This window comes from Lissotriton helveticus, chromosome 8, assembly GCF_964261635.1.
Source record: "Lissotriton helveticus chromosome 8, aLisHel1.1, whole genome shotgun sequence".
NCBI lineage: Eukaryota > Metazoa > Chordata > Amphibia > Caudata > Salamandridae > Lissotriton > Lissotriton helveticus.
In genome coordinates this window covers 1601792982-1601816626 of record NC_136069.1, presented here as the reverse complement: position 1 = coordinate 1601816626, position 23645 = coordinate 1601792982, and positions in this window count along the sequence as shown.

Here is a 23645-nt window from a genome sequence, read left to right as displayed (position 1 = left end):
TCCTTTGGCCCTCTCCCCTTCTTTGTGTAAAGTGGCATATAAAAACACATTTTAGAGAAAATGCCTCTTTCTTCCGCAGCGAACTAGACCAGGCAAAGAACAGACCTAAAGAACTCTTCAACATTGTTAAAAATCAAACAAACGGCACATCCCCTCACAAAATCAAAGCCACCAAGGATCGATGCAAGATCATACCAGGGACAATCATGTCTGCCTCCAACTAAAAAATAATGCTCATTGGTCAGTCTTCGAACCCATGTCGGGAAACGAGGTCATCAATATAATTGCAAGCCTAAAGCCCACACTATGGACCACCTCCCATCGACAATAGTAAAAAAAAAAAACTCAACAACATCATTGCCCCTTTCTGGACAAAAATAATCAACTCCACTCTCACATCAGGCTCTGACCCAGACTCCCTTCAACTAGGACAAATCACACCCATACTCCAGAATCCAGGGGCCGACCCTACCGATCTCAACATCCTCAGACCTATCTCCAACCTCCCGTTCCTAACTAAAACACTGGAGAAGTGCGTTCTCCAATAACTCAACAAACACATTGATGAGTTCAACCTTCTCGACACCTTTCAATCGGGATTCAGGAAAGGTTGTAGCAACGACACAGCCATGTTCAACATTTCTGATGCTATCCACAGAGCCTTAGATGAAGGTGAAGCTTGTCTCCTCATCGACCGATCAGCAGCATTCGACACAATAAATCATCCAGCTTTACTTGAGACCTTGAAGAGGTGCTCTGGCATCAACGGCATAGTACTAAAATTGTTCACTTCCTTCCTTCAACACCGTTCGCAACAAATCAAAATCAACTCCTTTCTCTCTAAACCAACACATGTCACACAAGGCTCAATCCTCTCACCATCCCTCTTCAATCGCTTCATGGAACCCCTTACAATCATTCTGAAACCAGCAGGAGTTAACTTCCAACTATATGCAGATGACACACACATCTACTACAAAATCAAATCACGCAGCGACATCCGACATCTCAATGTCACACTAACCAAGATCCAAACTTGGTTCAACGCAAACCACTTAAAAATGAACCCGCACAAAACTGAATTAATAATGTTCTCCCCGAAAAGTAACCACCGACCAATTCAAGACTGGCTCAAGAATTTTGATGCCCTAAACTGCACCCTCGTCCTATCCGACTCAGTTAAGTCACTAGGCATTACCCTGGACAAGAACTTATCAATGAAAGACCAGATCAAAAACTCTGCAAAAGGTGCGCTTTACTCACTTAAACACCTCAAGAAAATTAAACCTTTTATTCCCCAATATGATTTTAAGACTATAGTACAATCCCTAGTCCTCTCTAAACTGGACTATGGAAATGCCATCCTAATAGGGACACCAAAAGCTCACCTAGCCCCACTAAGGTCAGTCCTTAACATGGCCGCTCGACTCATAACTGGTGTGAAAAGATTCGAACACATCACACCAACCCTCAACTGGCTTCCCATGGAAGAGAGATGTATTTACAAACTGGCCTGCATCACACACAAAACCCTTCACTCACCTTCCCCCAACTATTTAAACAGCAAACTGGTAAAAGCAAGAAAATCCAGAACTCTGAGAAGCTCCAACTCACTTCTTCTCATCCGTCGGAAAATTAAAAGGAAAACCACTCCGTGCCGATCCTTCTCTGGTAACGTACCCAGGATGTGGAACTCACTCCTTAGAGCCCTCAGATGCAACCCCTTATTCTCCTGCTTCAAAAGTGAACTGAAACTTCATCTCCTCAACAAATAATTTACCGACCAACGTCAACTAACCTAGACTTCAATATACTAGCTGACTCCCCTCTCACTTCAGGTGGATCCTTGTGTTTTGTATAGATTTCTAGAGGAGGACGTATCCACCTCCAGTGCCCGTGTCGGACACTGCCTCTCCACTCCCTCTCTTGTTTTTTGTAGTCTGAAAACCGCTTACAAGCCTGCAGCCCACTGGCAAAATGCCAGAGTGGCACAGCGGCCTGTCCAGCCCTGCCTCTGCCCAGATCTTTTATAGACCGAGTGCAGGATCTTTAATTTAATCTTAGCATTAACTGGAAGCCACTAGTGATACTAAAATGGTTTTAATGGGATCCCGCCTTATGAAAGTTAAGGCGTCATCCTTCCGCATTGTACACATGTAGTTTACCGATAAAGGTGTCTTAGAGATTAATACACCTCTAGGTTCTATTCTGCCTACTCAGAGTTTTTTCTTGGTGCAGTGCAGCAGGTGTATTGACATCAGGATCCAGAGGATGGAAGCCCCCCTCCCCCCAAATTCCTGATTATAGCTGTATTCTATCATTCAAAGAGCAGCCAGAGGGTCTATTTCCTTATTGCACCAGTGCTCATGACGCACTCGCCATGCCTCTGAGGCCACCAACGACATCTAAGATGCCTTGCACGTGGAGTCCAACCACCCCTTCTCCCCCCTCCCCAGTTTAACCCCTCCCTCAACCTTCCATTGCAAAGAAGATGCCCGGGTTGTTTCCTCCTACATAATGCATGGCCAACAAATGCGACACCTCCAGTTCTGGGAGGCCGGGCCGTCGCGAGGCACGTAGGGACCCTTAGTTACCTTAATGAGGGGGACCTGCACCGCTGGTCCTTTCTTGCAGCGGGTTGACCAGAAGGAGCTCCAAGGGACTTCCTGATTGCTCGTACATAATTTACCACCTGTAAACAGAACAGTATACAGCCTTTAAAACTGACCAGCAATAGTGATCTTGTTTCAGGGGTTGTCGATTAGCATATCAATGGAAAAGGAGACACCGGAGAGGGCTCCCGGCCTGTTTTACATCCCCTGCTCCACGTGAAAGGAAGCCTGCAGCTGTTCGCCCTGAATTACTGCAAGCAACAGAAAAGTGATACCGTGATCTATTGTGATCGAACAGCCATTGCACGCACTTCCATAGTGTTGCGGTGGTGTATACTCTGGAGGGCTGGATCCATGCCAGACTTTCAGGATAAAACTCCCCGTACACAAACGAGCACAATTCAGTTTCCTCACCCACACTTTCAAGGCACTACATAAGACTGGCCCAGCACAACTCTGCAATCCCATCTGCTTTCACAAACCTTCCAGACACCTCTGCTCAACTGGACTCGTACTCACACACATTCCACACACCAATCGGACGGTCAAGCCTCCCCCTACATCACTCCTAAAGTGTTAACAGCTAGTTCCTTCCATGACCGCCATGCCTTGAGTAAAACAATTTTAAAGCAAATTCTGTCAGTGAGATTCATGGTATTGCCAATAAAATATATAAATACTCGCTGGAAAACATTAGAGGAGATCACCACCTGCAGACTGTGCCTCCAGTATGAGGAATCCATGGCTCACTTGGTAGGCACTTGCCACCAATTGAATTATGCAATTCACACATTATTGAAACCTCTGTTTTTAAAATATGGCACCCGTACTTGCACAGATGCAATGAAACTTCTTTTTAATTTGGAGATTCCAATGGAACTGGCCAGACTAGCGAAATTTGCACACCAGCTGAAAGAACTTATAAGTAAAGACTCAGCCAAGGACTAGAGGCTGAATACAGCTTCAAATTAGTGTTTACATTTTTAATTGAGTCTGTCTCTTACTGTTCTGTATAGGGATGGTTGTATTGTCAAATGAATTGATTAAGTTTTTATCTACGATTGAAGAGGGTGCGTGGATGGAGACATCCTGCCTAGTCTTTTTTTAAACAATTTTAATTAATTAACCCTTTGCGTGCTCGTGACGGAACCGTTCCGTCACGAGCCTCGGGTGGGCTGTGCTGGTGACGGAATGGTTCGTCACGGCCTGTTCGCCGCACCTGCGCGGCGTGAATTCCGTGCCTGCGCTGACGTTCTAAAGAGTGGGCGGGGCCATGACAGAACCGTTCCGTCACAAGCACAGCTCACCCGAGGGCCGTGACGGAGCGGTTTCGTCATGAGTACGGGAGAGCGCTGCGCGGCCCAATAGCCGCAGCAGCTAAGGGGTTAAAACTATAAATAAATCCATTCAGTACACTCCTAAAGCGTGGAAGGACCTGCTACTACACATAAGAGCCTCCTCCTCACATCTTGAATTCCGCAAGAAGCTGAAGCTCTGGCTTGGCGAGTAGTCCCACTAGGCTTAGGAGCGCCTAGACTCACACCGGCCGGGATACCCTCTCGGGTCACAGTGTGCTCTACAGATCTGCATAATATAACACTGTCATCATATTGAACAGTACTATATTTGCTGCACAAATTATTGATATTGTAGCTGTGGGACGGTCCAGCATGTTGACATTTCTACACCTATGCCAACATTTTTTTATTTTTTTTAATTGAGCATTCCATCTTGGAGTGGTAAATTGAAAAATAGTGAGTGGAGTTCACAAAATCAAGGAAGGAGCAGCTGGTAGCAAACCTCAACTGCCAGCCCTTGGACTAAATCAATAAATAAATGAAAAATCTAGGGTGTAAGTGGAGTAACAGCTAAGTTACTTTGAGCATCAGTGAGAAGAGAGGGTAGGGGTACAATAGATAAGTGGGGATGAAATTGGAACATGAGAAATAATAGAATGTGGCCTGTGGGGAACATGAGCAGGTGAGCCTGGGGCAAGACAGCAAAAGGAACACCGAGTGCAGGGTGGCAAGGATGTGAAGAGGGAAGCAGCAGAAAATGGTGGGTGAGCAGCACTAAACATGCAATCCCATGGAGTTCTACCCAAAAGAAAAAAAAGTAGGTCTCTGAATGTAAACATTGGAAGGATTCGAGTCACCCTGTCAAAATGTTGGTAAAAAGCTATGCTGCCGGGGAGGAACACACATAACAAGAGGAAGGTAAGCTACCTAACAAGCAAATGAGTCTGACAAGGAAGCAAACCAATCATAAGCAAGGAGCGGATGTAAACCCACTGTAAGTTCTGGCACAGCACACATTAGGTCTCTTGATAACAGATAGTGCTGTCTGGAGACAAGACCTAAAAACAAGTGTAAGTTGTTTTATTTATTTTTAAATGAATTTAATATTATGGTTCATTAGACGCTTTTTTGTTAAATTATTGTTGCAAATGTACAGAAAGATTTATAAAGGTCCAGGTGCCTTCTTGTTAAAACTCTGCAGCGGGACAATGATTCAAAAGCACCACAGCCAGTTGGACAGTTCAACACATACTGGGGTCATCTAAAGTTTGGCCGAGTGGGAGCATGGAATGTCACATCCTATACCAACAGAATTCCTACCAGGTTTATCTGCCATGAACCTGTGTGCAAATGCAACAGGCTACGTAATTTGCGTATGGACAAATAGCCATGGGTAACTCCTGTCCTCTTGGAATCCCATAGGGTAAGTTTGTAGTTGTAATCGGGGGCTAAGAAGGTTTACTGCTGATCTGGTTCCACCTACATCTGAAGTCAAGTCCTTGGAGTGAACACAGTAGTGATGTCAACGTTACAAGGAGAAGCAGACACAACATAAATCATTCTTATGCTACAATGTACAGTGTTTAATTTGAATCACATTGTGTGTGGTAATTGGACAATTCGAAATAATTCAGGATCCTTAAACTCCCACACTGACAGCACATTCATTGTGCATCTCGCAAAAATAGGAAAAGTTCATTTTCATCTCTAATACAATTATTAAAGCCTTCATTTATTTATATCCTCATAACCTTAAAATATTCTTCTACCATCGACAGCTGATCTGCTTTTGCCTGGTTGGCCCCGGAAAAGGCTCAAATTAATTGTCACTTTGAAATCTGTCCCCTCGATTGCCTTCCATTAAAATTTTTAATGGGATTGCGACAAGTTAGAACCATGTGTGAACCGTCTCTGTAATGTGTCTTTTTTTATACTGACACAGTTTGAAGCCATGAAGGAGGCAATTACCACTTCCCTGCTCGAGTTACCATCTAGAACCCTGATGACTTGGGGGCAGTAATACTTAAGTGCCCCAGAGGCACAATGGCTGTTTGTACAACACTTCTCAGCACAATTATGAATTCCTGTTATTCGAAAGGAAGTGGTTCTTGACTTCTGGAATCGTGTGATAACATCCAGAGAGGTCAAGTGCATTTATTGAATCCCATTCAAAGATGGCTGACACTGAGCAGGTCTGCCCAGGGGCTTCTTTCAATTGATGAACTCTGGGGTCAGGGTGTGAGGCTGAGGTCTCTCTGTGGACTCCTGAGCTGAGCGAGTAGCTGCTGCCCTGCAGCTAGCTGGGGACATATGTGGATGATGCAGGAGCTAGTGATAGTTGTCCTTCTCCATGTTTGCTCTTAACAGAGCTTCCTACTCCCAGTCCCATGTGCCCCACCAAGCACCCACTTACTCTCTTTAAGCGGCATTTTCAGACTCAAGAGTTCTCGCGAGAGTTTGAGATGCAGCAGGAGGCATAGAGCCTTCGAGGGGGCAAAGCTCAGTCCAGTAGGCGAGTAGGGAGGGGGGTAGAGTGTTGGGGCAGGAGGAGGCAGCCAATGCGCGAACGCTGCAGGAGTACAAGCTCGAGGAGGTAGCGGCAGAGCCAGTCCAACTCCGTTTGCAGGTCTAGTCCGAGGCAAAGGAGACCCCACTGGCCCAGGAACCCTACGGATCCTGCAGGGAAGCCTCCCCGCTCCGCTGCAGCCCGTGTGATGGTTGGGCTCTGGTTTGGAGAAAGGTTATGACATGCACAGTGTTGCCAGATTTAGAGACCTATCCCAAGCCCAAGGATGCACAAGTATAAGCCCAACGCAGACCAGTGTCAGCCCAAAAACCAGCCCAAAGACGAAACTCTCATATTTTGCAAAAGTAGTTTTCAGAATTTTTTTTGAGATGTTTCTAAATTCTAATCAATATACAGATAGTGGGAGGAGGTTAACTGGACACCTGTTTTGAAAAATACTCATTTTCAAGACGTCACTACTTTGTCTTTTCATCTTGTAGTTCTGTCACCACACAGTCAAACTTGAACCTGGCATTCATGAATTACCTCTACAAAAGCAGATTATAAACCACCTTATGTCTATAGATAGGAATTTCAATGCTATCTCAACCATGTGGCTCCAAAAAAGAATACTGGAATGGATATGCAGAATTAACACTACACAATGATCTACATATTAACCCCTTCGACGCTCATGATGAGCTGGGCTCGTCATGGCGTAGCCTCCTCGCACGCTCATGACGAGCCCAGCTCGTCACGTAAAGTGCGATTTTAAAAAACCCAGCGTACGGGCGGAATTCCGCCCGCACGCATGCGGTTAAGAAACATCCTACTAAAGTAATCGCAACACAACTTGTTTGGCACTGCTTAACATTCTATGTACTTGTCTAAAGATATTTGACAGCAAAAAACTCCTTTACAATGGCAATATGGAACAACAGCAATAATAAACATCACAGCAGACAAATCTGAAACACAGTTTTCATGCAAAACTGAGTGTATGTAAATGTTAAGGAACAAACAGTGTGAAAACTGAGGGTTGCTACAGTAAGACAAGACTTCCACACTTTTCCAGTTAAAATGTAAGGAGAGGCCAGAAAAGAGACAGTCACGTACTCTGAGTACCTGCCCTCCGTTCCAAAGTCCTTCACTGTGACCACTTACTCTGGAACTAAAAAGTATAGAGGACATTGTTGTTTCCATTGTGTTGCAGCAAGCGCTCGACTAAAGCTCCTAGTCTTGGCAAACAGCAGATGGGTTTGCTTGCAGTACAGATGAATGCAAGGCTGTTGGAGCAGAAAGGAAAATGACCCAATTTCCCTGAACTTTTGGCGACACCCTCAACACCGACACTCCCTCAACTCTAGCGATACTGCCATACTGTTGGTGTTCCATCCCATTCCCCTTCATCATTAGCACTGTCCCACTCACATGCCACCATTGGCCTGGACCCTCTCATGAGGCTCCTTTACTCCTATCGCCCAGCCAGGGCTTTAATTATTCACGCTCTTAACTTTAAATGACGGTAATTGCCTTGAATGATTGCTCAACCATTTAACAAATGATGATTTGCAACTTCTATATGTGCTGCACAGTGCAGCACACATAAGTTACAATTTGCCATTCTGGATTCTTTATGTGCAGGAAGGGACAGGGCCGGCTCTAGGCTCACGGAGGCCCTGAGCAGGGAGTGTAGGTAGGGGGCCCGAGGCCGCCAAATCCCTGCCAGGGGCCGCCACGCAAATATGTATCTAAGGATATATATTGGCGTGGCGGCCCCTGGGGTTTGGCGGCCCTGTGCAGGTGCACAGCTTGTACATGCCTTAGGCCGGCCCTGGAAGGGACACCTTCCTGCACATAAACAATCATTCCCTTAACGCTGGCACCCGTGCACTATGGTGCAAGGGTGCCTACGTTGGCGCTACGCAGCTGAGTTTAGAGCCAGCGCTAGAGAAAATGCAGGGATATGCTGCACCATTGTAAATACGGCACCTCCCTGCGTTTTCAGAATGGCGGAGCGTGGCATTAGCAATGTTGCTTAACACCACACTTCGCCATACCCTGGTAATATGCCCCTTAGTTTGGTGTGCGTGCAAATACTGCATTGCCGATCCCTGGTGAGTTGCATTACTCCTGCTGAAACAAGGCCAATGGAGGTATCAATGGGTGAGGGGGAGTGGCTGTGAGGGACCTGTGACCTCAGTGACAGAGTCACTATTGCTCTAGGGTGTGCTGCTTCGTAGGCCTACCTGCAAGACTGGAGGTGAACTTCAGTATGGATTGTGGTGGACAGACCTTGAAGGTGCTATGACACCAGGGCTTCTAAGGTCTAGCATGGGAATGCACTCACTCAGGAGAGTGGTCTGGTGGACTGGCCATGAAGGCTGAACCTGGTTCCACAGTACCAAATTCGGCAGCTCTGACCATAGTGTCATATCCTTTCCCCCACTGAACACCATACTGCCCCACTGAGAGAAACTCACACTGCCTTCAGCCACAACCCAATTGTGCCCCGTTATAAACACCTGGTTGCGACTCAATTCAAATTATGCACAAGAGTAATATGCTGCCTGAAAACAAAAGTAACAACATCCTGGAAAAAGTAAACCCTCTTAGGGAATGTAAGATTAAGTAAAGCATGTGAAATGTAAGCAGCACAACATGGTTATTACCTTAACACTTTTATACTCATTATTCAGAAAGCAATGAGTGTTTTTGCCTGAAATGTTAAGCACACGACTACAGGGCCTGGAAGGGACCAGTTTCAATGTCCATTGCTTAAATCCTTACAAAACAAAGTTAGTATGGTTTAAAAAGACCACATTCCTGAACACTGAGCAGCAGTACACATTTTATAAATTAAAATAAGGAAAAGAGCTGATAAGGATCACAATAACATTTTCCACTCCAGTCATCCACCAGATATTGCAGAACCTCCTGGAATGGTGCACTCCTACACCCAGGGAAAACAATGGTGTTCAAAGAATGATGAGAAAAAGTAAGGGCAAACTCTGTAAAGTGGCGCTAATGTGTTTTGTGAGAATAAAACCAATCTGGCTGTAGTGGGGGTCTAGTGTTCTGATACCGGAACAGGAAATAGAGGGACAGGAAGCGGAAGGCGGCCATCTTGTGATCGGCGCCGACTGCTGCAGGCAACGCACGTTACTCCAGACGCTCCGGGGAATAAAGAAGTTATTTCTCACTCCGGCGTCCATGTGGTGTTTTCACACTTTTACAAATGGCGACGAAGGTTGGGATTTAGACCCCACAATCACCCACGACGCAGTGAGGCAACGCGGGATCGCGGAAATATCAAAATTCACCCGGAGCGTGGCAGAGGAGCCCAGGGGCACGAAAAAGAGCGCGCAAACGCGCCAGCGCTCCAAAACAGCCAGAAACTACAAACACTGACGAACGGTCAGCCACAGCACACCTGGCGCTAAGAGAGAGGCGTGAGACGCGCAACCCTGAGTGGGGAGCGGTATTCAAGGCACGAGGTAGCCACTGAGCCACCCGCAGTGCGCCTCACCCCTAGCCACCGCGACAGCGTGCCCGGCATCCTGGCGGAGCAGCAGTCGGGCGAAGAGGTACATAGCTCGACGGATCCGTCTCGAGGGAACGGCCTACAAGCATCGCCTGATCAGTCTGAGAGGGATAAAGGGGAAGATAGTGCCAGTGATCGCAGTGAAGGGGGCACAGCCGAGCAGCACTCGCCGGGGAGTCCTCCTGGTCGGACGATCCCCGTTCCGGTGAAGAGGAGAGGTGCAGCCAAGATGGCGGTTTAGTCGTCTTCCCTCACCCAACTGGTGCCATTCCTGACAAAGTGTGGAGAACCAGAGATGAAGTGGGAAGATTGGAAAAGGTACTTCTTAAACTATCTAGAAGCCCTAGAAGAGGAAGGAGACACTCCATTCTCAAGCAAGAGGAGAAAAAACATACTGTTGCATAATTTGGGCCCGGAAGGGATCAGAGTTTACGACACCATAGTTAAAGCCGAGAGGGGTACCACGGACACTGATGTTTTCAGTCACGCCATAGCAGATCTTGACGCACACTACAGACCGGTCGTGTGCGTCGCAATAGACAGATACAACTTCTTCCAAAGGAAACAAAAGAGTGGTGAAACGGTGGATGAATATGTCGTAGCATTACAAAAGTTGGCCCCTTATGTGTAAGTTTGACACGCTACATGACGACCTTATCAGGGACCAAATTATTATGCACACTACCAGTTCCCACGTCCAAGAGAAACTGTGGGTGAATGGAGACGCCCCCCTCAAGGAAATATGGGCGATGGTCAAAAAGGCGGAATTGTCGAGACGCTGTGCACAAGCGGCCAAGAAAGAGGCAGGTGGATCACAAACAGTTTGCAGGATAATGGCGCCGTCGAGGGGTGAACGACCAAGGCAGAGAGACCAACATAGGAATCAAGAAGGTAGAAAACCAAACAACAACAACACTCAGATGGACAACAGGACGAATAAAGGTGGCAAACCGAGCTGCTACAGGTGCGGCAGTACTTCACATCTGGGCAATGACAAAGTGTGCCCCGCATTCAGAGCTAAGTGCTCATATTGCAGCGTGTTCGGACACTACGAGAAGGTGTGCCGCCGGAAACCAAAAGGAGCGATAGTTAGATATGTAGACCAAGAACAAAGAGATGAAGCAGACGACCCAGAAGATGTTGACGACCAGGTAGAGTTCCTTTATATTGATGTCCAGGTGCTGGAAATGGAAGGAGACGGAATGGACAAACCCCGACTGAATATGCACATTGGGGGGATACCCATGGAAATGATAGCAGACAGTGGGGCACCCATCTCCATCATACAACGACAAGTATGGGAAGAAAAGTTCGCACCCAAGATCGAGGAGGCACTGCAACCGATGGATTTGAGGCCGGTCACTTATACGGGACAAAGAATTCCCATGCTGGGGTTTTGCCCACTCTCGTTTGAGTTCAGGGGTCGCCACGCAAATTGCAAATTATACATAACTGAGAAAGGCCCCTCAGTATTGAGCTGGAAAGACCAAGGAGCACTAGGGATACAACTCAACCCGGGAGGCATTGAGAAAATCTTGCTCATGGACATGGAAGGGAAAGACGACGTGGAGTCGTGGCAGAGAGCGTACCCCAAAGTATTCAATGGACAAATCGGAGAATTGGCGAAATATAAACACCTCATAAAGCTCAAAGAAGGAGCTAAACCAGTGGTACATAAGGTGAGGAACATCCCGTTCCGCAGCAGGGAAGCAGTACAAACAGAGCTGGACAGGCTGGAAAAAGAAGGAGTGATCAGGGCCATAGAGAGTGCAGAATGGCTTTCACCTCTGGTCGTAGCCCAGAAGCCAAATGGCAAGGTACGGCTGTGTGTTGATTTATGGGAACTGAACAAAAACATTGTAGTCGACAAATTTCCCCTGCCCCGCATAAATGAAATGCTGGCTAAGACTAAAGACATCAAATGGTTTTCCACAATAGATTTGTCGTCAGCGTACCACCAAGTACGTCTACATTCATCGTGCAGCCATCTCACTTCTTTCATAACGCCTTTCGGCTGTTACGAATTTTTGAGAATGCCATTCGGATTAGCCTCTGCAGCGGCGGTCTTTCAGAAGCTTATGTACAAGTTGCTGAAGAACATGGAGAACGTGCAGTTCTTTCAAGACGACATCCTGGTAATGGGGAGAACCAAACAGGATCACAATGAGAAGCTTCATGAAGTACTACGGACGCTGCAAGATAACGGGCGGACAGCGGAATGGACAAAATGCAGGTTCGGAGTACAATCCGTGACATACCTGGGACATGAGGTGAGCGAAAACGGGATAAAGCCAAAAAGAGCCAACATGAAAGCCATTCAAGACGCCCCCACACCTAACAAGAAAGAAGATGTTCGGTCATTCCTGGGAATGGCCGAGTACTACAGTAAATTTATTCCTCACTTTGCCACGAAAACGCATCTTCTACGCCAACTTCTGAAGGAAAAGAACTAATTCGTATGGAACCGGGAGTACCAGGCAGAATTCGAAGCACTTAAACAGGAAATGAGTACTGCTATTCCCCTGAAGGGATTCGACCCTAGCGCAGAGTCCATCCTCACTACAGATGCCAGTGATCGTGGCTTAGGAGCGGTCCTAATGCAGAAGGCAGGAAACGGAGAAACGTCGACGGTCAGCTTTGCCTCAAGGTCGCTCGCGCCCAATGAGGAGAAGTTTAGCGTCATCGAGAAGGAGATGCTGGCAGTGGTATGGGCGATGGAAAGGTTCAGGCAGTACTTGTGGGGAGCGAAATTTCTGGTGAGAACGGACCACAAGCCTTTGGTCCGAGTGCTGACATCAAGTGGCCATGCTCACGCGACCCCTAGGATCGCTAAGATGACTCTCAGATTGTTAGACTTTGTGTACGAGGTGGAACACATTCCAGGGCCGCAGAACAAAGTGGCAGACTTCCTGAGCAGAGCAGCGGCGATGGAAGAAGCGGACAACAGTGGTAGACATAAGTGGGAAGAATATGTAGTTGCCACCATACAGGATACGGAGGAAGTGATTAGTGCCCAAGAGTGGGAGGAAGCATACAAGGAAGACATGGACTTGGAAGCCATCAAAGGATATGTGGTCCACGGGTGGCCATAAAAGAGACACCTCAAGGAAGAACTGAGGAAGTACTGGGAAGTAAGGGATGAACTATCACTGGCAGAGAACCCCACATTCCTACTAAGAGGTGACAATGTGATTCCTCCACATGGCATTAAGGATCACCTTATGGCTTTACTGCACGAAGGACACCAGGGAATCACCAAGACCTAAGCCCTCGCCAGACAAGCGTACCGGTGGCCGGCCATAGACATGCAGATAGAACGACATGTACGGCAATGTGAGTCGTGTGCCAAGGCGGACAAATCACAGAGCATGTTAAGGCCACCCTTGGGAAAATTCCCAGTACCTGATGGACCATTGGAAATGGTTTCAGTGGACATAATGGGCCCTATCCTCAACAAAGAAGGAACACAGAAGTATGTCGTGGTTCTTATCGACAAGTATTCAAAATGGCCAGAAGTGGAAGTTATGGAGACTGTGGACACAGATGCAGTGGTGCGTTTCCTACGCACCACGTTTGTCAGAGAAGGCATCCCGAAAATAATCACGTGTGATAATGGGCCGCAATTCACCTCGGCGAAGTGGATAGCTTTCACGACCAGGAACGGCATTGAAGTAAAACATGCGCCCATCTACCATCCTGCCGGTAACGGTCAAGTGGAACGGTTCAACCGGGTGATCATGGGCACCGTTCAAGCAGCAATTAACGACGGTATGGATTGGGAGAAGGAATTGGAGAAGATGATCTGGGCCTATCGTATCACACCGGGTAGCACAGGATAGAGCCCATTCAAGGTGTTGAGGGGAAGAGAGGCCTTTACGAAGGACAACATGGCATGGAGGAAGTTAGTGGTGCAAAGCAAATGGTCACCGGCTGTGGTCAGAAGAAATCTAGAGAGGGCACAATAAGTATATACGACGCACTTTAACAAGAGACGCAACGTTCATGGAGTAGAACTGGAGAAAGGAGACTGGGTGAGAGTAAAGCTGGCCATCCTCAAGAAGAAGGGGGAAAGCAAATTTTCCCCACCATTACAAGTGCTGGAGCCTTACGCCCGGTCTGCCTTGCTCAGTGACGGTAAAGTGTGGTCACAGGACAGAATGGCCAAATGCAGTAAATTCTTGAAGTGGGGAGATGAGGAGGAAGAAGGAGAAAAGCAAGTAGGAGACGAAGGTGAAAGAGAACGTAGTGAAGGGAGTAATGAGAATGTTGGAGAAGGAGTGCAGCAAGTGGAAGACAGTGAAGGAGGAAGCGGGACGAGTGAGAGTACGAGGAGCAGATACAAGGAAGAATGCAGTGAGGAAGTGATGGACAGAGTAAGGGAATGTACAGGGAGAGGATCAGACAGAAAGGAACCGGAAGAAGAAAGAAGCAGTGAAGTTGTGAGAACCAGAGTGGGAAGGACAGTAAAGGTACCTGAGAAATTCAAGGACTATGATATGAACTGGAAGTAAGGACTCATGTTTTAAATGTTTGGTTATTGCATAAAGGGGGGAGATATGTAGTGGCGGTCTAGTGTTCCGATCCCGAAACAGGAAATAGAGGGACAGGAAGCGGAAGGCGGCCATCTTGTGATCGGCGCCGACCGCTGCAGGCAACGCACGTTACTCCCGGCGCTCCGGGGAATAAAGAAGTTATTTCTCACTCCGGCGTCCATGTGGTGTTTTCACACTGGCCACTTTGCAACTGCTCTGAAATGCTTTATTCAGTTATTTATTTTTCCTATGTTGCACCTGTTTTGTCTCTTGGTCCCGAGGCTGAACTTTGGAACAGAAATATGTAAGAAAAAGATGACATTTCCAACAAAAGTGTTTCTTTCTTTTTTGGATCCATTTCACATGGCGATGAATGAAGGAAAGTAGAATGAAATGGAGGGTAAGAGACGTTTATTGAAGCATGGGTTTCAGCAAGTGAGGAGCTGCGAGAGAGAGGGAAAGAAAGAAAGGGAATAAAAGGAAGAGAGGGGGCAGCTGACCGGCAGAGCAGGAAAAGAGGACACCTCGTGGACTAATCTGAACTCAATACACCTGCCGGGCACCAAGGGACTCCCATGCACTTCAGAAGCAGGCTTCAGGGTAAGCCAGCCAGCCCTGCCTTGACGCTTGTGACTCCTCCTTTCTCGAGCTCCAGACTGCAGCACTCTGAGTACGCTGCGCGCCCGCGCCCAGAGAGGCAGGCGAATGTATTCAAAAATAAAACAAACAATGACAGGCCTTCCCCTCGCAAGATCATTGGTCCATTCTCTCTGGGGGCGGGCCATCAACAAAAAAGCAGGGCCGTCATAAGTAGCGCGTTCGTGATATGAATGATTGACAGCTCTGATTATTACAGATTCTCTGTGGGTGCCGCAGAAACCACTAATGTTGAGCACACAAGGGCCAATGTCGCCCAAGTTTCCGCAACCCGCCAGGGTAGTTTTTTCCCGCACAAATGGGAAAAATGGCACCCATTTGTGCAGGAAACAGCCCAATCTGGCAACACTGGACATGCAGTAGCTGAGTGGAGAGCAAAGGGCAGAGTTATGTTATGTTATGTTAAGACTATATTTCTTGAGCGCACGGCTACCCGGAGCGGGTGTCCCGGCGCTTTGACAGAGAGTCCTGAACATAACCAAGAAAACCCAGAGGCAGACACACTATAGACACACTGGTTAGGCAGAAAAGAGGACCGTCTTGAGCTCTTTTCTAAAAGCCAGAAGATTATTAGCCTTGCGGAGCGACAAAGTGAGCTCATTCCACAAACTGGCCGCCATGAACTGGAAAGACCGGCCTCCCATCCGCACACGTTTGATCACAGGTACCTCCACTTTAGCCAGGTCAGCAGATCTCAAACTCCTCCGGGGAACGTAAAAAGCAATACGTTTCCTGAGGTAAGCCGGGCCCGTGAAGTGGAGGGCTTTAAACGCCAACGTGAGGACCTTGAACCTAATTCTGCAAGGGATAGATAGCCAATGCAGCCTGCCGCGCAATAGAGAGGCGCTAGCTCTCCGAGGAAGGCCAAAGATGGCTCTGGCCGCCGAGTTTTGGACAGTTTGTAATCTGGACACCAGATATTTAGGCAGTCCTGAGAAAAGTGCGTTAGCGTAATCTAAACGCGAACCCACAAGTGCTTGCACGATATTCTTGCGATATTGTAAGGAGAGCAGTGGGAGAAATTTCCTCACCAACTTCAGAATGCCGAAGCATTTCCCCGCCAAGCCCGTGATGTGGGGACGAAAAGAGAGACTGTCGTCAAACACCACACCCAGATTTTTTACTTGGGAAGAGGGTTTCTCAGGAGGGAACATATCGGGAGGCCACCACGATTTCCAGCCAGGGTCCTCAACGCAGCCAAAAAAGAGCAACTCGGATTTATCCGAGTTACATTTCAGGCTCTGGTGCTGAAACCATGCAAAGACAGCACTCAGACAGTCTCTAATTCTGCCGCCATCAAAAACCTCTCCCTTCCTGCAGGTAAACAGGAGCTGGGTGTCATCAGCGTAAGAGATGACCCGGGCTCCAAATGCCTCCGCGACCTTCGCCAAAGGGGCCATATAAATGTTAAATATGGTGGGGCTCAAGATAGATCCTTGAGGCACCCCCACCTCTAGCGAAGGCATTTCCGCGGAGAACGGTGGAGCCCAGATCACCTGTCGACGGTCGGCTAAGAAGGATTGAAACCAATCCAACACCGTCCCCCGCAATCCTACCTCCTTGAGTCTTAAAAGGAGGCCAGCGTGTGGGACGGTGTCGAAAGCCGCCGACAGGTCCAGTAGGACCAGCATAGCCTTTCCCCCCAGATCAAGCGTTTCCCTGATGGCGTCGGTCACCTCCACAAGAGCTGTCTCCGTGCTGTAATTGGCACGGAAACCAGATTGGGAGTCATGCAGCAGTTTGTTATTCTCAATAAAGGTGGTAAGAGTATGCTGAACATGTTTTTCCGCCACCTTCGCCAAAGCGGGGAGGAGGGAGATTGGTCTATAGTTGGCCAACTGTAAAGGGTCAAGCAGAGGTTTCTTGATGAGCGGGAGAATAAGAGCATGCTTCCACTCTCTAGGGACCACTCCAGAGCTCAGAGACATGTTGAGCAGGGGGTTCAGCAAGTTGTTAATAGCTGGCGCCACCGAGCTCAGGCATTTAGCCGGACACGCATCCAAGGGGGATCCAGATTTCAACCGGGAAAGCAGCTCCAGAGAGGATTCGCAGGAAATCGGGGGAAACATCGAAAGAGTGGGCCCCGACTCAGCTGCAGCAGATGGAAGGACCTTCAGATCACTTTCCAAAGCCGCAGCCACTTTCAGAGACCCCACCCGATCGAATGAGTCCTGAATCTTACGGATCTTATCCACAAAGAAATCAGCAAGCTGCCTGATCCACTCCTCTGTGTGGGAGTGTACCCTGGCGCCCGCCACCGGCTCCACAAATTCCTTCACAATTCGGAATAGTTCCCGGCTCGTATTATCAGCCTGGTCTATTCTATGCTCGAAGTAGATCTTTTTAGCTTCGGCAATCTGTTTGTGATATGATTTTATCGCACCCCTGTACTTCAATTTCTCCTCAGGCGCATATCTGCGCCGCCAGAGCCTTTCAAACCTTTTGCAGTCCTGGCGCGCTTTCCGTAGAGTAGCGGTGAACCAAGGAGCAGAGTCCTGACAGGGGGCTGTCCTGGCCGGCTTCCGAGGGGCAAGCTCCTCAAATCTTGTCTGAAGCCAGTCCCGGACTAGCGACAGGTCGATTTCTAGATTCCCTGTCATAGTACAAGGATGTGCGTGGAGTGCGTCAGCGAGCATATCCGCTGTCACCAGGTGGAAAGCTCTAGATTGCCGAGACCCGTCCTTATAAGTTCTTATAAGTCACGTGTGTATCATCAGGGTAGGGCACAGCTAATGGGATAGGTTGAGGGAAACACTGACATCCCTCTGAGAGGTGTTGTAAAGATAGAATAAAAGTGGAAAATTGACTCCCCCTTGAGAGACCCCACGTGTGCATGAGGTGGTGGTCCTCTCTTGGAGTGGACTTAGACTGAGACAGGTCAGTGTCAAGAGGAAAGGAGAACCATAGAGCAGACTCCTGAATGCCAATGTATTAACTAGAAGGAGAATGGAAGCCCATTATAAAACTTCAGAATAAACAAATATATGGTTCAGAAGGAAGAAAGTAGTTTAGTTTGATCCACAGCACACCAGCAGCTGTGTCTGTGGATCAAACCATTGCTGCCACCACCACTGACAACAACATGACTATTGTTAACCCCTCCCACGCTTGTGACGGAAACGCTCCATCACACCCCTCGGCTGGGCTGTGCTGGTGATGGAGCGGTTCCGTCACGGCCCAGCCGCTGCGCCTGCGCGGCACTGATTACGTGCCTGCGCGGCGCGTTCTATTGAGCGGGCGGGGCCGTGACGGAAACACTCCGTCACAAGCTCAGCCCACCCGAGGGGCGTGACGGAGCGGTTCCGTCACAAGCGTCGGAGCGCCACGCGGCCCCCACACCCCTTTAGCGCTGCGACAAAATTGCCGCCGCAGCGAAAGGGTTAAAGAACACACTGAGACACATTCATTGAGATGAAGCAGTCGGTCTCTGGCTGTTGACACTGAAAAGTTCTAAAAGATACAGGATTATTTAACAGTCAAACCAAGAAGGAATAATATTGAGAGGCTCGAGGATCATCATACCTGGGAACCTGAGACAAAGGGGCATAGAGTTGGCCCTTGGAGGGCACCATGGCATTGTAGCCACCAAAAGAGCATTAAAAGACAGTGTGGGTCCCTCGACTAGATGATCGAGTAGAAAAGGAATTGAAAGCATGCCACATCTGCAATTGCCTGTCCCCCAAGGTGACTCAGCACCCTGACCTCCCTGCTAATGCTTAGGAGCGAATCACAGTTAACTACTTCAAACCATTAGGAGATAGACAGCATCTCATGGTAGTCCTAGACGAATATTCCTGTTTCTCCTTGGTGGTGATGCTGCCATCGACAACTCATGAAAAGTCCATAGAAAGGCTTGATGACATCTTTGCAAACTTGAGTATTCCTCAGACGCTCAAGTGAGGTAATGGCCTGCCCTTCAACAGTAAAGAGTTCAAAAAGTTTCTTGCACATCTCAACGTGAAACACCAAAAGAGTACACCCCTCTGGCCTGAGGCCAATGGTGTAGTCGAAAGATTTAAGGGCATCCTCAAAAGGGTAACTCAACGAGCGTCCATGGAAGGAATCGACTTGAGACAAGCAATGTGCCAGGACCTCCGACCTATGGGTCAACTCCTCCCTCCACAACAGGTGAGAGTCCAGCTACCTAGTTGTTTGGGAGTGCAATCAGAACAAAACTACCTCAATAGACATCGAATCGGTCAGTGAACACTGGTAAACTTAGTGACACTGACTCTGCTCTTAAGAGTAAAATGAAAGTATAAGCTGGTCAGCGCTGACAAGCCATGGGAACAGTCTTTGACAAAGGAGACCGGCTACTGGTAAAACAGAGACAGAAACAAAAGTTGGACACCCCATTCACCACCGATCCTTTACAGGTGGTGGCGCGCAAGGGACACATAGTGTCAGCTCATGGTGCTGAGAAATCCATGACTCGGGACACATCATACTTTAAACACCTACCCCGTCACTCGCCAGCTCCTGAAACTACTTTGAAGAGACCACACCTTCAGGTCCAGCCCGAGAGCCTGAGTCTGTGCCTCTGTTGCCTGATGAGGGTGGAACTCGACCACTCCGGATCACCCGAGCCGACAGACAAGTACGGGCTCCTCGCAGGCTGATTGAAAAGATATGATTTAATTGATGCCTGCCACTTTTTATTTAACAAAGGAAGGGGGAGATGTAGCATATTCAGGGTACAAGTCCTAAAAAAAGAAGTTGGGGGACGCTGCCGTCACGACAGGAAGTGACGTCACGAAAGGTGGCTCGCACCATCAGACTCTTTGCCTCCCCTCGCTCACCCCTTAGCAAATGGAGCCACACATACACTCTTTGGCCTCTCTGAGGCGAGATCCGCCCCAGAGAGGCCAAAGAGTGAATGCGTGGCTCCATTTGCTCTAGTTATCGAGCTCCGGGTCAAATAAGTGGGGGACGCTGTCCACCTGCGTGGTACCCCGACTCGAGCCCTGAGCATATTGATGCATTTGGACCCTGGTGGTTCTGGGCAGACTGAAGTGAAGTGAATTGAGAGAAGTGTGGCTCAATGGTTAGAGCGGCAGACCCTGATGCAGAGGTCTAGCCCGGGACCAGGGTTCAATTCCCCGCCTCGGCGGGTTTTGGGCTCAAAATTCCACGGGCCTGATAATTCTCGCCTCGGTGCCTCTTCCAATCATGGAGTCCCACTCTGCAACTCTGGGCAATAGCTTGCTTAATCTCCACAACGACCTCCACAACGCTAAGGATGCCTGGCCTCCACCTTGGGGGTGCCCAGGAGTGGACACCTCACAGGCAAAGCCAGGATGGGTTCCACAGCGGTATTCGTACAAGCGCCTTGAGACCCTTGCGGGTGAGTAGTGCGCTATACAAGTATCAATTTACATTTACTGAACAGGAACTATGTGCTCTGCAGGGGGAGGTGTTAGGGTGCATTTTGGGAAGTATGTCGTAATGGGCAGAGCCTGACTGAAGGGTGGAGCATCACGATACGCTCAATCGCAGCTCCCGTGTGTGGCGTAATCTATTTGCATGCTTCGGGGCTGGGGAAGACGCTACACCTCAGACAACAGGACTGACCCAGTGCATTATTTAATGTTTTGAGGATCCAGCCCCCCCCCTCCAGAAGCACCTGTGCATTCATGCACGAAGAGCACATTTGCCTGGATGTGTTTGAAACGCGCCCACAGTGCTCTAAGCCTGAGTGCAGTGCTTTCCTGGTCCAGTGCACTGCACTGCAGCGTGTAATGGGTCCACATCTTTTATTGAACAGCCCCCGGTGCCTCTGCCACAGCGAGGATTGACTCTGCTTTGCTGAGAATCTCTCTCTTTCTGCAGCAAGAAAGACCCCAGAGCTGTTAGAGCCTAATGTTCTCATTTACTGGTGTGGGGTTGTGAGGGCTGAATTCTTATAGAGTCTCAATGGGTCAGATGAGAGTAGCAAGAGAGGCGAAGGAAGGTAAGGAATTGAAAGAGAGAGAGAGAGAAAGATGCAGTGAGAAAGTGGAATAAGTAAGAGAAGGAAGGAAAATAGAATGAGAGAAGGAAAGAGAAGACACTGAAAGCAAAAAGAGGCATGTTGGGTGGAAGGAAGAGGTATAAAAGGAAATTAAGGAGGACAAATGCAAGGCAGGGAAGGAGATAAATGGATACAGGACGGGAAATAGAGTAGAGGGAATTCGAGAAAGGAATTGTTAAATTGGCAGAGAAAAAGATGAGGAAGCTGAGAGGGAGGGTTGGAAAAACAGAGACGAGGGCAGGTAGGACCGGACTGAGAACCAAAAGCAGCCCTGGCACATTTTGTAGGATCAGCCCCCTTACTGCATGTAGCACCCAAGAGCCTCCAAGAATTTTTTTTACGACTTGCGAATACGGTGTGTTTTACCAAACATTTTTCTTTATCAAACCTTATCCAGTCATTGAATGGAGGGATGGAAACTGGAGACAGGGCTGCGTGGCTCAATGAATGAACAGTTGGATGGTGAATAGTGGGTGGATGAATGAATGCAAGAATGCACGGTAGTACCTACAGGCTTTTAGCTCCGTGGAGCGAATGGTCTCAATGCACTGACCAGGAGGAGGGGCTGGTTTTCCTTTCAGCTTCTGCATCATACCGTCACCCTCCCCCGACACTACTACTACCACCGCCAATCCTTATGAAACGTGCACAGCCTGGGTGCATTTGATACCGTGCACTCATTTAGAACTTCAATGGCTCAAGCATCAACCATTATGCTTGGATCATGAGACACCCATGTAGTGGCTGTATTGCTCAAAAACGTTTGCATCGTTCCCGGCTTCCCCATGACCACATTGTGTACTCCTTGGCATTTACTTTTTTTTACAGTGCCTCCTTTTCCTTCGTCATCATGAGAGCACCTTCAAATAGGTCAGTTCGGAGTCAGCGCCACACAGAAAGAAAAAGACTAGAATTTTACTCCATCTATAGTAACACCCTACGCCACATATAGAATTGTACTCCATCTATAGTAACACCCTACGCCACATATAGAATTGTACTCCATCTATAGTAACACCCTACGCCACATATAGAATTGTACTCCATCTATAGTAACACCCTACGCCACATATAGAATTGTACTCCATCTATAGTAACACCCTACGCCACATATAGAATTTTACTCCATCTATAGTAACACCCTACGCCACATATAGAATTTTACTCCATCTATAGTAACACCCTACGCCACATATAGAATTGTACTCCATCTATAGTAACACCCTACGCCACATATAGAATTGTACTCCATCTATAGTAACACCCTACGCCACATATAGAATTGTACTCCATCTATAGTAACACCCTACGCCACATATAGAATTTTACTCCATCTATAGTAACACCCTACGCCACATATAGAATTGTACTCCATCTATAGTAACACCCTACGCCACATATAGAATTGTACTCCATCTATAGTAACACCCTACGCCACATATAGAATTTTACTCCATTTATAGTAACACCCTACGCCACATATAGAATTTTACTCCATCTATAGTAACATCCTACGCCAAGTATAGAAGTTTACTCCATCTATAGTAACACCCCACGCCACATATAGAATTGTACTCCATCTATAGTAACACCCTACGCCACATATAGAATTTTACTCCATCTATAGTAACATCCTACGCCAAGTATAGAAGTTTACTCCATCTATAGTAACACCCTACGTCACATATAGAATTGTACTCCATCTATAGTAACACCCTGTGCCACATATAGAATTGTACTCCATCTATAGTAACACCCTATGCCACATATAGAATTTTACTCCATCTATAGTAACACCCTACGCCACATATAGAATTTTACTCCAGCTATAGTAACACCCTACGCCACATATAGAATTTTACTCCATCTATAGTAACACCCTATGCCACATATAGAATTGTACTCCATCTATAGTAACACCCTATGCCACATATAGAATTTTACTCCATCTATAGTAACACCCTACGCCAAGTATAGAATTTTACTCCATCTATAGTAACACCCTACCTCACATATAGAATTTTACTCCATCTATAGTAACACCCTACGCCAAGTACAGAATTTTACTCCATCTATAGTAACACCCTACGCCACATATAGAATTGTACTCCATCTATAGTAACACCCTACGCCACATATAGAATTGTACTCCATCTATAGTAACACCCTACGCCACATATAGAATTGTACTCCATCTATAGTAACACCCTACGCCACATATAGAATTTTACTCCATCTATAGTAACACCCTACGCCACATATAGAATTTTACTCCATTTATAGTAACACCCTACGCCACATATAGAATTTTACTCCATCTATAGTAACATCCTACGCCAAGTATAGAAGTTTACTCCATCTATAGTAACACCCCACGCCACATATAGAATTGTACTCCATCTATAGTAACACCCTACGCCACATATAGAATTTTACTCCATCTATAGTAACATCCTACGCCAAGTATAGAAGTTTACTTCATCTAT